The sequence below is a fragment of the Rhipicephalus microplus genome, chromosome 3 (genome assembly GCF_043290135.1).
Source record: "Rhipicephalus microplus isolate Deutch F79 chromosome 3, USDA_Rmic, whole genome shotgun sequence".
In the NCBI taxonomy this organism is placed as follows: domain Eukaryota; kingdom Metazoa; phylum Arthropoda; class Arachnida; order Ixodida; family Ixodidae; genus Rhipicephalus; species Rhipicephalus microplus.
The window spans coordinates 61216729-61228534 of NC_134702.1; the positions used below are offsets into that span (position 1 = coordinate 61216729).

An 11806-nucleotide genomic window follows, 5' to 3' on the forward strand; every position below is an offset into this window, starting at 1 on the left:
GAAAACTTAGTTAACGCCAAGATACAATTCAGAGGGTGGGCGCTGTATCTTTTTAAAACAACCCACCCACATTCTCGAATGAGAACATCATTTTAGGAGACCATTGCGAAAGTGCGCTTCATTTGCCCTATATGACTATTCTATGCACGACAAGCAGTATCAGCATACTGTGCAACCCTGCAAAATGGCTTGACGATAAGCTTTAGAATATATTGATGGTGCCTGTGCTGAAGTGCATTAGATCCACATCATTACAAAACGTCGTGCCAATTACCTCTCAGCTCCATAAAACGCTGGTAGAGTACATGCCGTCATTACTTCAAGAAATTCGGCACTGTAGTGTTAGTTAAGCACACGGTTCGAAGACGCCCGCTCGTAAAATGTTAGCTTGCTCCTGTAATGGCCAAACATGCAGTATTAGCCACTGACCTGTAAGCTGGCAAGTTTATTCTAAGAAGGACGGTTCCCATAGAAACATTATAGCGAAAATGAAGCTAACTAAAAAGTCTCCTTTTGAATGCCGTCTCTAGCATGTACAGAGTGCTTGCAGGAAAATTCCACAAAGCATATGCGAGATCGATTCTCAACGACGTTTAAGAGAAGGTACTTTACGTAAGGCGAGAGATAGAACGCTTTTAATATTTGGTCGCGTCTCTGCGTCCTTCGCTGCAAATGTCGTTGAAAGAGGGTGGTCTTCTGCTGGCCATACTACAAAAGTACGGGTCTCATCAGTGGCCATTCATATTTTGCCTTGCCTCAGACAGCGCCTCCTCTATGTTCAATCGGCCGCATCCAGCTGGCATTGATGAAATATAGAAGGCGCTGCGTGATATATGAACGCCATCTGACAGTGGCGTCAGGAAACATGAGCTTGTGCAGAATCCAGAGCCACTGCCAGGTGGCAGCACCATATCATCGGCACAGGGTTTTTTTTTTTGTTCATACCGTCACATTTTCAGCGCAACCTACGAAATACTAAATTCTTTAGAATTGCGTATCTATGTATTTTGTAGTAAAGGAACACACAACCTAACACTTCCATATTGATGTTACGCTTCAGATATGCACAATATTTGTATTTGTTATCGACTATGTTGCTAAGTATCCACGCGGCCACCAGCCAGTTCCAAGATGGGTGGGTGTTCAATGAGCGCTTAAACTATGGCCGAAAATGACTGAATCACCTCGTGTGACGGACAGACAGACAGGCAAACAAAAAGACACATACAGACCTAAATTTCTGGGTTCAAGTATCCCAAAAAAGACTATCGTCTTCAATAATGTCGCACAAAGCGACGATGGCGTTAAACTAAACAGTGTCCACCGCACCGACACTCACAACGCTTGATCGTCAAAGGATAAAACGAAATTATCAAAAGCGGACGTGGCAGCGGAAGGACCTTCTGAAATGTCGTTCAGGCACGAGATGAAATTCCAAACATCCGGGCGTGGCTTCCCTTCTCGCCCGGGCTCTCCTACTCCACGTGTAGCATAGTGGAGCGAAAGCGGCGAGCAAGTTCCTCATATTCCCCAGCCTAGGGAATGAAAACGACGCACGCACGCGCGTCGCCCGCCGCCGGCGCGCGCACCAGCCACGCTGAAAGTCTGTGCGCCTGCGCCGAGTACGGCAGCGTGTGTGCGCGCGAGAGAGTGCCAGCGGTGCTGCTCTTTGCACGGCGTTCAGAAGAGAAGGCGGTGGAGTACGTGTGTGCGAGCGTGTGCGTGCGTTGCCGAGTTCCTCTCCTTCACCCCCGCGGCACATTCGACGGCTCGGGCGTCCGTCGTCGGCATCGAGATCGCTCGGTGCTCGCCGGTCGGTCGGTGGCTCCGTGGAATCTCTCCTCGCGCAGGACGCCCCCTTCCTTTTCGGCCGCGAGGAGTGTTCGTCGGCCGGTTTTTTGAACATCGCTGGGGCGCCCGCCGTCCCGCCGTAAATTCACGGCTTCCGAGCTGTGGAAGCCAGGCTACAGTGTGTTTCTCGTCGTCGTGTATGTGGGGGCCTCTCTGAGGCAATGTCATGTGGATAACAACAATCGCCGAGTGAGTAGGCTCGGCTGACTTGTGGCTCCCCTGTGTTTGCGTCGCCGCGGAAACCCGTGTGCTGCATCGTCGCTCGCTACTCGCCGTTTGAGTGCCCCCGAAATCGGTGAGTGGAGTAATTACAAGCCGCTTTTGTCGAAGTCGCTTTACTGTGAACATCGGTGTATATGACGTGTGGATCATGAGTGCCATGTGCTCCTAAATGTGTGTGCTCCCGTTACTGAAAGATTCACGTGGCTGCTGTTGTGCGAGCACGGAAAAAAAGAAACAGTGAGAGCACGGAATACGTATCACGAGCAATGAGAAAAAAAAAACAACAACACAAGGAGCATTTGTGATGCACGCACGTCGTCATTGGAGATTGTTTTACTAGGCGCTTGCTAAATTAATGCTCGGTGGTTTAACTTTACGAAGTCAATCTTCGTTTAATTTTTGCTACAGAGACGTTTCTTGACTCAACAACGCACTCATTTACGCTGGCGTGCGACATTTCCAACTTGTTCATGACGATGCCGTGTCGTCGATTCATGAAAACAAGCTTTCGGGATTTTCTCGCGCATCACCTCATTCGCATCAAAAAATGTGCATGCGAGATATGTTTTTTTTGTTCTCTTCTTTATCTTCTATTTCTCCTCTGCATCTGATTCTGCCAACCTTTGTGTCGTGCCGTTGAGGTGAATTCCCTTGAGAGAGACAGTTACGCTACGGCACTCATTACTTCGTTTATTTTTTATATCTTTTTTTAAATCCACTCATCGTGTCATGCTGCCAGACCAGGCAGCTATTATGCGCTACTCAGCAGCCAACATCGAAAACCTTTACTGCACCTCTTCTAAAGTGTTCGTGTTGCTTTTAATAAACCACAACCTGCTATATGTGCAAACGTTCGCACATATGTAAAAAACGGATGTGTTCAATTTGTACAAATATCCCTTAGTACATTGCAGTAGGAAGTCTTCCGGGCACTAAAATGAAACAATATCGCTAGGATGGGTTTCCACAGATAAACACGCATGACGGGCATGCGAGTCCAAAGCAATTTTTCTAGTCGACGTGCTACACAGTCACAGATCAGTGAATCAGCGAACAAGTGTGCATGCATGCACGATGTTTAACGCACACGAAAATGCATAACCACTAAGCTGAAATTAATAGCTGTGCTTCGACGAGATCACGCGTTGTATCAATGAGTGATTAACGTGAGTACTGAAGAAGGCCAACCTATAATCGTAATTCTCATCTCGGCAAGCTACTCTAACAAATTATGACCCGCAGATGAATAGCGATTTTGTGTGCAGAATCTCGGGTCCCTGTAGTATAGACGCATGAAGATTACATTTGATTTAGGAACTATGCAGCGACGAAAATAAGTGTATGAACAGACGACATAGATATATCACAGGAGGTTGTGCCCCGCCGAGGTGTTCTAGTGGCTAAAGTTCTCGGCTGATGACCCGCAGGTCGCGGGATCGAATACCGGCTGCATTTCCGATGGAGGCGGAAATGCTGTACGCTCGTGTGCTCAGATTTGGGCGCACGTTAAAGAACCCCAGGTGGTCAAAATTTTCGGAGCCCTCCACTACGGCGTATCTCATAATTATATGGTGGTTTTGAGATATTAAACCCCACATATCAATTAAAGAAGGTTGACAATATGTTAAATTAGTCATTTAACACCGATGGTATTGATGTCCTGCTTACGGGAGCCTGAGTGGCAAGAAATAGTGACGATGATTTATTGCTCTTCTAAATAACGTCCGTACACTGTAGGCAGTCTGGTGTGAGAACTGCGAAAGACAGATTGATTCACATATCCTAATCCTAATATCGAAGCAATATTTTAGTGTGTTTATGAAAAAAAAAGGTAAATTACTCGCAGTACAGAGTTTGCTAATGGATGGCTGTGATCAGAATTACTTTACGATATGTAATCCGCGTTAATTGCGTTTGGAAAAATATCAAATGTCATTGAATGAAAGAGTTGCCATTAAGCTTACTGCTTGCAAAGTTGAAAACGTTTGCAAAACCATACTTTTTCGACGCGACCTCAACAGTTGCCCCGGGAGCTGATAGCTGCTGCTATTTATTTAAGTACCGCCTTCTCGCTTTGTCGATATGTGGTTGCTTACGCCAATTAGTGAAATGAATCTCACCGCAAACTCTTTATACTGAAGCCATCGATGTCCGATGGAAGGGTCAAGAACCCCAATATACAACTTTTAAGTGCTTCTTGCGTTCAAATAGAAGATGGACAACGTTCTTGTTATTTTGCTGTATACAAGGAGGTCCTACATGTCTGCGAACTTACGTCCACATGTGTAAGAGGAAGCAAAGTGCCTGTTAGGGTATGATGTGAATGATTGATATGATAATGATGATGATGATGATGATGATGATGTTCACTGCCGTCCATTCTCTTGGAAATGAATCTGCGAGAAAATCACACATAAAGCCTGTTTTACGAGATCACGTTTTTACCAAATAATAAATTTACAAGGTGTCAAGACTGCACGCATATATGTAAGCAGCTCTGGGGAATGACCATCGTCAAAGTAGATTGTCACACTAAGCTCGGGCCTAAACATGAATAGCAAGTCGCATGGGAGAGTTGAAAAATTGTCACGCCAGCGATAACGTTGATGAGCTTGATATATGTATGAAATTATTGATTAAAAAAAGCTCGCTTGGGAGTACTGATATCTTGTGTAGTAACCTTAATATTAAAGCGTATAGGTCACGTGATGCCCTGTTTCGAACAATAAGGCAAAAACTCTGCCCAGGCAATACCTGTCAAAAGATTGCGTATATATGTAAAATCCATTTATGTGATTGATTTTTGCAATACCTTATGCAGCGGAAACTTTTTTTTATATAGAAAAGTGTCATCGGTACGATAAAATCGTTCTGGGTGTGTGGTATTCGTTGTAAAAGCAAAAATAAATATCGACTCCAACAAATCGGCAGTTTGGTTTGCGCGAGAACAGCAATATGCACAAGAACTGACATTTGGGCGAGTTGGATGCACTTTAACATGTTGAGTGGTTTCAGCGCGAACGAGGACAGAGAAAAAAGGGATACGAACACCAGGGATGGTGTTCGTGTCCCTGCTTTCTCTGTCTCCGTTCTTCGCGCTGGAACCACTCAACATGTTAAACGGAAGCGAATTGAGTCCATCAGGCATTACGCGGCTATAAGGCCCTATGTGTATCATGTCAGTTCATGACCTTAATTGAAAAGCATGCCCAAGCCTGACCGTGAACATTGGCTGCCCAATCACTTCGTTTTGTTGGCGTTCCCTTGATTAGAAGAGAAACAGAAAGAAGCAAATTGACCGATAAATACGATACTATCAAATGTGAATTCCGAGGTTTGCTTGGTGTTGGAGCAAGACCAACTGTGTTTAAAGTGTTTGCTTTTCGGGAGGTACCGACTACGCCATGAATCATAGTGTTGAGGAAGCATTGATATTGATTGATTGATATGTGGGGTTTAACGTTTCAAACAAGCATATGATTATGATAGACGCTGTAGTGGAGGGCTGCGGAAATTTCGGCCACCTGGGGTTCTTTAACGTGCATCCAAATCTGAGCACACGGGCCTACAACATTTCCGCCTCCATCAGAAATGCAGCCGCCGCAGCTGGGATTTGAACCCGCGACCTGCGGGTCAGCGTGTTGAGGAAGTGGGACAGCACCCACCGCGTCATTATTTTTGCGGATAAGCGAGGTACCGGCCACACATTTGTAAGGTATCAAGTGCACTTCGCTGATACTGCATGTGGCTGACGACGATTAAGAATCGTGGCTGAATACGTTGCAGCGGGTGGAAAGCATTAACCCCCCCCCCCCCACCTCCATACACACACGCCACACACACACACGCACGCGCGCGCTGCGCAATTGGCATTTTGTGATGACCATGGTTGATACTGTACTCTTGTGGAACGCTATAATACAGGCTATAACGCGATTCGTCGTCCGACATGGCATCGGTGTATCCAATCAGTCTCAAGCACCAGCGTAGCTTTGTGGTAGAATACTGAACTGCGACCACGCAATGGGCCTGGATTGAAATCCCTTTCGATGCTGATTGATTGATATGTGGGGTTTAACGTCCCAAAACCACCATATGATTATGAGAGACGCCGTAGTGGAGGGCTCCGGAAATTTCGACCACCTGGGGTTCTTTAACGTACACCCAAATCTGAGCACACGGGCCTACAACATTTCCGCCTCCATCGGAAATGCAGACGCTGCATCCGGGATTCGAACCCGTGACCTGCGGGTCAGCAGCCGAGTACCTTAGCCACTAGACCACCGCGGCGGGGCTGATACTGTACTCTTGTGCAACGCTATATTACACAGGCTATAACGCGATTCGTCGTCCGACATGGCATCGGTGTAGGGCTTTTTTGCCAATCAGTCTCAAGCACCAGCGTAGCTTTGTGGTAGAATACGGAACTGCGACCACGCGATAGATCTGGATTCAAATCCCTTTCGATGCTGAGTATTTCTTTGTCATTTTATTTTTCGTGTACATCAGTTACTTTTTCGCATCTGTCGGTTACACCGGCGACGGCGACGCTGTTCCACGCAGGAACCTGTGCTCTTAAACAAGCTTCGCTCTGAAACCAAGCGGAATTTGCGTGTTTCATATTGCGAAAGTATATAGCCACGCCGCTTGGCTTTCGCCCTACAGCCGTCTTAGGCGAATTCACGAAGGTCTGTGCGAATTTTCTGATCCCTATAAGCTTAACCACCACGAGCGATCGCGCAAGGCAACGGAGCTTATTTGGCTTAGGAACTTTATGGAAATCTGAGCTGTACGGTTCGACCCCGTGTTGCGCAATGCGGTGCTATAGCTGTACCTGTGCGACGAAAACAAGGCGATTTATCTTGCCCCCTCTGGGTCCTTCCATTGTATTCTCCTGATGTTCCTTTCGTCATTGTATTGAGTCATAGTTCTTTGTAGCGTCGTTGTTGCTACCTCTCCCCGCCGCTGCGTCAAGGCTGTATATGTATACGTATGTATCCCAATGCACGAATCGCGCACGCGTGCCAAACGTTCCCGTTTTAGACCTCGCCCTATAGAATCACCGAGTTTTCGCCATTAGCTGCCGTACGAAAGTATTCCGTTTATCTTTCAGGGAAAACGAACTCAGTAGTTCATACCGCGTCTGGCCAGTGTCTTTGCATTCGCGGGTTCGGCTTTCCCGACTGCGTATCGAAGGGCGGAGATTCAGAAGAGAGAGAGAGAGAGATAAAGGTGCAAGGAAAGGCAGGGAGGTTAACCAGACGCACATCCGTTTTGCTACCCTGCACTGAGGAAAGGATGAAGGGGAGAAAAGAGGTTGCAGAGAGATGAGAAGGTACACACAATCACGAGCACACTCGGGGAGCACACACAGTCTACAGGCGGTCGCTCAGGTTTGTTGACTTTAGGTAAAGTAGCAGTGTTTGAGTTGCTTTCTGCGCGACTGAGGCAGATGACCAAGGTCCTAGTAAATTCAGAAAACTTCTTGCAAACTGAGGCGCTAAGCCAATGTGACAGCGCGTTTCTAGCAAGCTTTAATTCTGCTTATGTCTGTTTGCTAACACATACACACACACACGCAAAAGGAAGGGTGAGCATCCGTTTCTTGCTCGCACAAATTAGGTGTTCTCGAGAGATCTTGCGGAAGCCTTGGACGGTCACTGCGTGTGATTTATTCCAGGGTATAGCCTTCGTGACACGGCGGTGCTTGCTGTGCCCTGCGCGCCTCGCGCTCTCGGAGACATTGATTGAACTAACAGATTGTGGCCCAAGGAAGGCATAACACGGTAGGATGAGTGGTGGTGTATGACCGGGAAACATGAACCCATAAAGGTCCGTGATGGAGTCGACTGACCCGTAAGAGCATAGTACCCGAGCACCGTGTACTGGATACGGTTCGAAACGGCTTTAGACCTGCGAAAATCTACGTTGAAAAAACTTATGATTATGACAATTAAGGTGCTTGCGCAGCAGTTCACCGAAGTGAAGTCTACGAGTTGCATGCACTTTGCATATACGCCAACTTATCGAGGGACTGCATGCGATGCGTCGGGCATGAAAGTGCACCTGCCTCGCATCGCTCGATCGCAAGTGCCGTTGCTGTGGCAGTGAGCATGCGCCGTCGTTGAATCGTTGAATTGCTGCAGTGAAAGATTGCGTTGTCATTTCACTGTCCCCTTCATTCGATATATATATATATATATATATATATATATATATATATATATATATATATATATATATATATATATATATATATATATATATATATATATATATATATATATATATATATATATATATATATATATATATATATATATATATATATATATATATATATATATATATATATATATATATATAACGTATACGCAATGCTTTCGCGTACGTTGTATATACAGTCGTGAGCGCGCGGCTATAGCAGCAATTTGAAGTTCAGGAAAAAAAAAAGCAAACAGCAGCGAGAGTTGCAATGCAACTGTATCTCAGCTGATCTGTTTTTTTTTTGTTTTGTTTTTCTTTCCTGATTTCCCGGTAAGCCGTGCGTGACAGTTACCTGACTGAGGCGCTAGGGAGTTTTTTTGTTTTTTTTTCTTTGCGTGCAATGCTGGGATGCTTTCCGTTACTATTGTCGCTGTTGTTGCCGCGGCTCGAGTTGTCAAAGCGAGTGAGCCGAGCAGCATGCAGCAGCGCGATTTAGGAAGACCGCTGTTGGTCTCTGGCGCGCCTTATACAAGCGCCACATGTCTGCCCCGCGTATACCTGACAAATAAGAGATTTCCCCGAAATTTATTCATGCGTCCTGCTTCCAGAGGATGTGTCTTTGGGAATTTCAATTAAAGGGAGTCTCTAAAGGCTAGTACAGGTCCCTGAGCTCAGATATTCCCAGCTTTTACGCGTTATAGGAGTTGTCTCGTTTATTTGCCGTCAGCAAGAAGTAAGTCGCGTTGTGACAACAAAGAAATAAAAAAAAAAGAAGCGAGAAAAGGAAAGGGCGCTTTATAAATAATTACTGAGCCCAGATTTCAAGCCTACATTATTGGAGGGGACAGGGGGGTGGAGGAGTTAAGGTTAGCAGAAATGAAGAAACTGGAATGTGGTGTTCTCGCGATGAAACGCGTTGTAGTGGACGTCCCGACGTCTCGCGACAAGAGGAAACGTCGCGTGCACGGTACTTCGTATTTCGCCCGCATCTCTAGTATGCAAAAGAAGAAAAAAAACATAATTATAAGTACAAAGCTAGAAACCGCCTAGTCAAACGTTCTGCAAACTGATGGAGAACTTTCTCGTATGAAATTTTGCCCAGCTTCGTTGTTTGAGGACTTGGTTAATTAAAAATGGCTCTTATTAGGCAAATAAGAAGAATACAAAGATGGTGCGACGTATACTCCAGACAACAGTCAGCAAGTTGCATTAAATCGCTTCGTCCTAGAGTGCGTCGGCATATTTTTGAAACTCTGGCTAGAGCTAGCCGCGGGGTGCGCTATATAAAGTTCAGTCATAGTTCAAAATAAATAGATGAATAAATAAATAAATAAATAAAGTAATTAATAAATTTGGGGCAGCTAAGCACTATATAGTGCTGCAAAGATAAAAAGCAGTGGAGCTAGTGGTGTTGCTCTCTTCCTGCCTCACCGCCACTCTCATTTCATGCCCCTGACTATATTATACAACACAAGAATAGGTTTGCTCTCTTTTTTTCTATCTCTTTTTTCAGCCAAGCTCTTTCTTTCCATCTGTTATTTTCTGTATTCTTTCTCGCTTTTATTTTCCTCCCTGTCTCTTTCTTTCTTTAGTTCTCTCTCTTTGGGCTGGTTTTTTCACCTTCCATCTTTTCTTCCCCTTTCCCTTATTTATCTGTGTTTCTCTTCCTTTCTCTTTCTCTTTTTTCTTTCTCTTTCTTTCTCTTTCTTTCTCTTTCTCTCCTTTCTCTGTACTCGTTCTCTTGCCCACCAGAGTCGCCTTTTCTTCTCTTCAAGTGAAGCCGTACATGTGGATATATAGGCCTGCCAAAGCCAGTTGGTCGTTTGGGTGACAGAGCCCGACAGTCTGTCGGCACGTGTCTGCAGCGCCGGGCCCTGCCACTGAACCCACCTATTAGCGGCACGTGAAGCGAGGCAGACAGCACGCGTTGTGGCACCTGAGCAGAAGATGGAGAGAAGCACGAAGAGAATGCGCGGCGGTTCACGACGACGACAGTTCACGGGTGTCGCCCCCACACACCACCAGGAAAGAAGTTTAGCGGCTCCGCCGTAAAAGCCGTCGGTATACAAGAACATACCTCGAAAGGCGTCATATCAACTGCGAAACTGAATATGCAGAACGCGTGGGAATGAGTGCCAGAACAACTTAGTGATTTCTGCGCGCGTTTTTAAACACGAGAATGGGCTCCGCTACGGTGGATCAGTGGTTAAAGGGCTCGGCTGCTGAACCCGAAGGTCGTGGCTTCGATCACAATCGTGGTGGTCGCATTTCCATGGAGGTGGTATGGTTGGTCGAAATTTATGGAGCCCTCCAGTACGGCGCCTTTCATAATCGTATCCTGGTTTAGGGACGTAAGACCACAAGTATTATTAAGAAAAAAATAACAGAATGCGAATATAAGTCTTTGAAACCTCTTTCGTGTTTCTCGATTAGGACAACTGACAGTTAAGCCACCAGGAACAGAACAAGCTATAAAAGGGCGTGCCCGTGCTTGTCTTTCTTTATCTCTGGATAATGAGCCATGAATGCATGGTTGAAACCAAGGAATGAAGTTTTAATGTGTTTATTTCTTCGTGGGAAAGCTGCCCAGAAACTATAATTCCGGTCTTAAGTTTCCGCGCAACGCCAAATTTTCGCCGTTGCAGCAGTCAATCGGCTTTCCGGATTTATTAAATGGTCGGGAAGATCGAAATAAGCAGGGCACGCTTATTCAGACTCACAAAAAAAAGAAAAAAAAAGCTGGCCGTAACCTTAATTCTTTATTGAGGTGTATGGCAGTGACACTCGCACCTGGGAGGACATTTGCCGTGGTGTATTCCTTTGGTTCACTTTGTGATTCGTCGCGTTGCCTAGAAGATCTCGGAAGCCACGTTGAAAAAAAATGCGTAGTTGAGATATCCTCCGCGAGATGCCACAATGATGCCAAATGTTCTCGAAAAAGCTGTCTGCTTTTGGTGTGAACTCATTCAATTTAATTTTGATTGATTACCCCGAGAGCTGATCGGTCCGTGTTTCGAGTGAACGTATTTTCCGATATTATATGGATTGGGTGTAACACTTAACATGAACCAGAACCATTCATTCCGTACCAATGTAACTTTTTTTTGGCAAGCCTTATTCTGAATATTGGGGAAGCCGGAAGTGATCCACTGGAAGTGCTTGGAAGAGAAATGAGAGTTTCCCTCGGTGCAAGCGCCGATATACTAAAATTTACATACGCTAGAATAATAAGATTTCAGGTAGTCAAGAGGCCGGGAATGTTATTAGGAAAGCAAACCGGTCAGAGAAAATGAAAAAAATATCTTAGGAGAGAAAAGCTTCGTGAATTCGTTGGCTCTCGATCGTAATTATATTATGCGTTTACGGCGTTTTCTGCAGAAAAAATAGAACAATTCATGTGCAAGAGTACATGTACCCACACTGTAGACCGGGAAAAAGGCGTATATTTTACTTTTCGAATGAAATGAGTGCGCCGGGAATAGGGGACAACTTCGACAAGCGTACGGAATATCACACGTCAATAAAG

General features: G+C 45.4%; 1 protein-coding gene across 4 annotated transcripts in view; it reads left to right on the top strand.

The window, feature by feature from the left end:
• The first annotated feature begins 1617 nt into the window (after positions 1 to 1617).
• Positions 1618 to 11806, top strand: part of LOC142803752 (rap1 GTPase-activating protein 1-like) — a 304934-nt gene continuing 294745 nt past the window's right edge. For 2 of the 4 annotated variants that reach the window (XM_075889633.1, XM_075889631.1), the window contains exon 1: positions 1618 to 2146. The gene's annotated coding sequence lies outside the window, so the exon portion shown is untranslated. The remainder of the gene's footprint in view (positions 2147 to 11806) is intronic. The other 2 variants (XM_075889630.1, XM_075889632.1) reach the window with 2 other exon arrangements.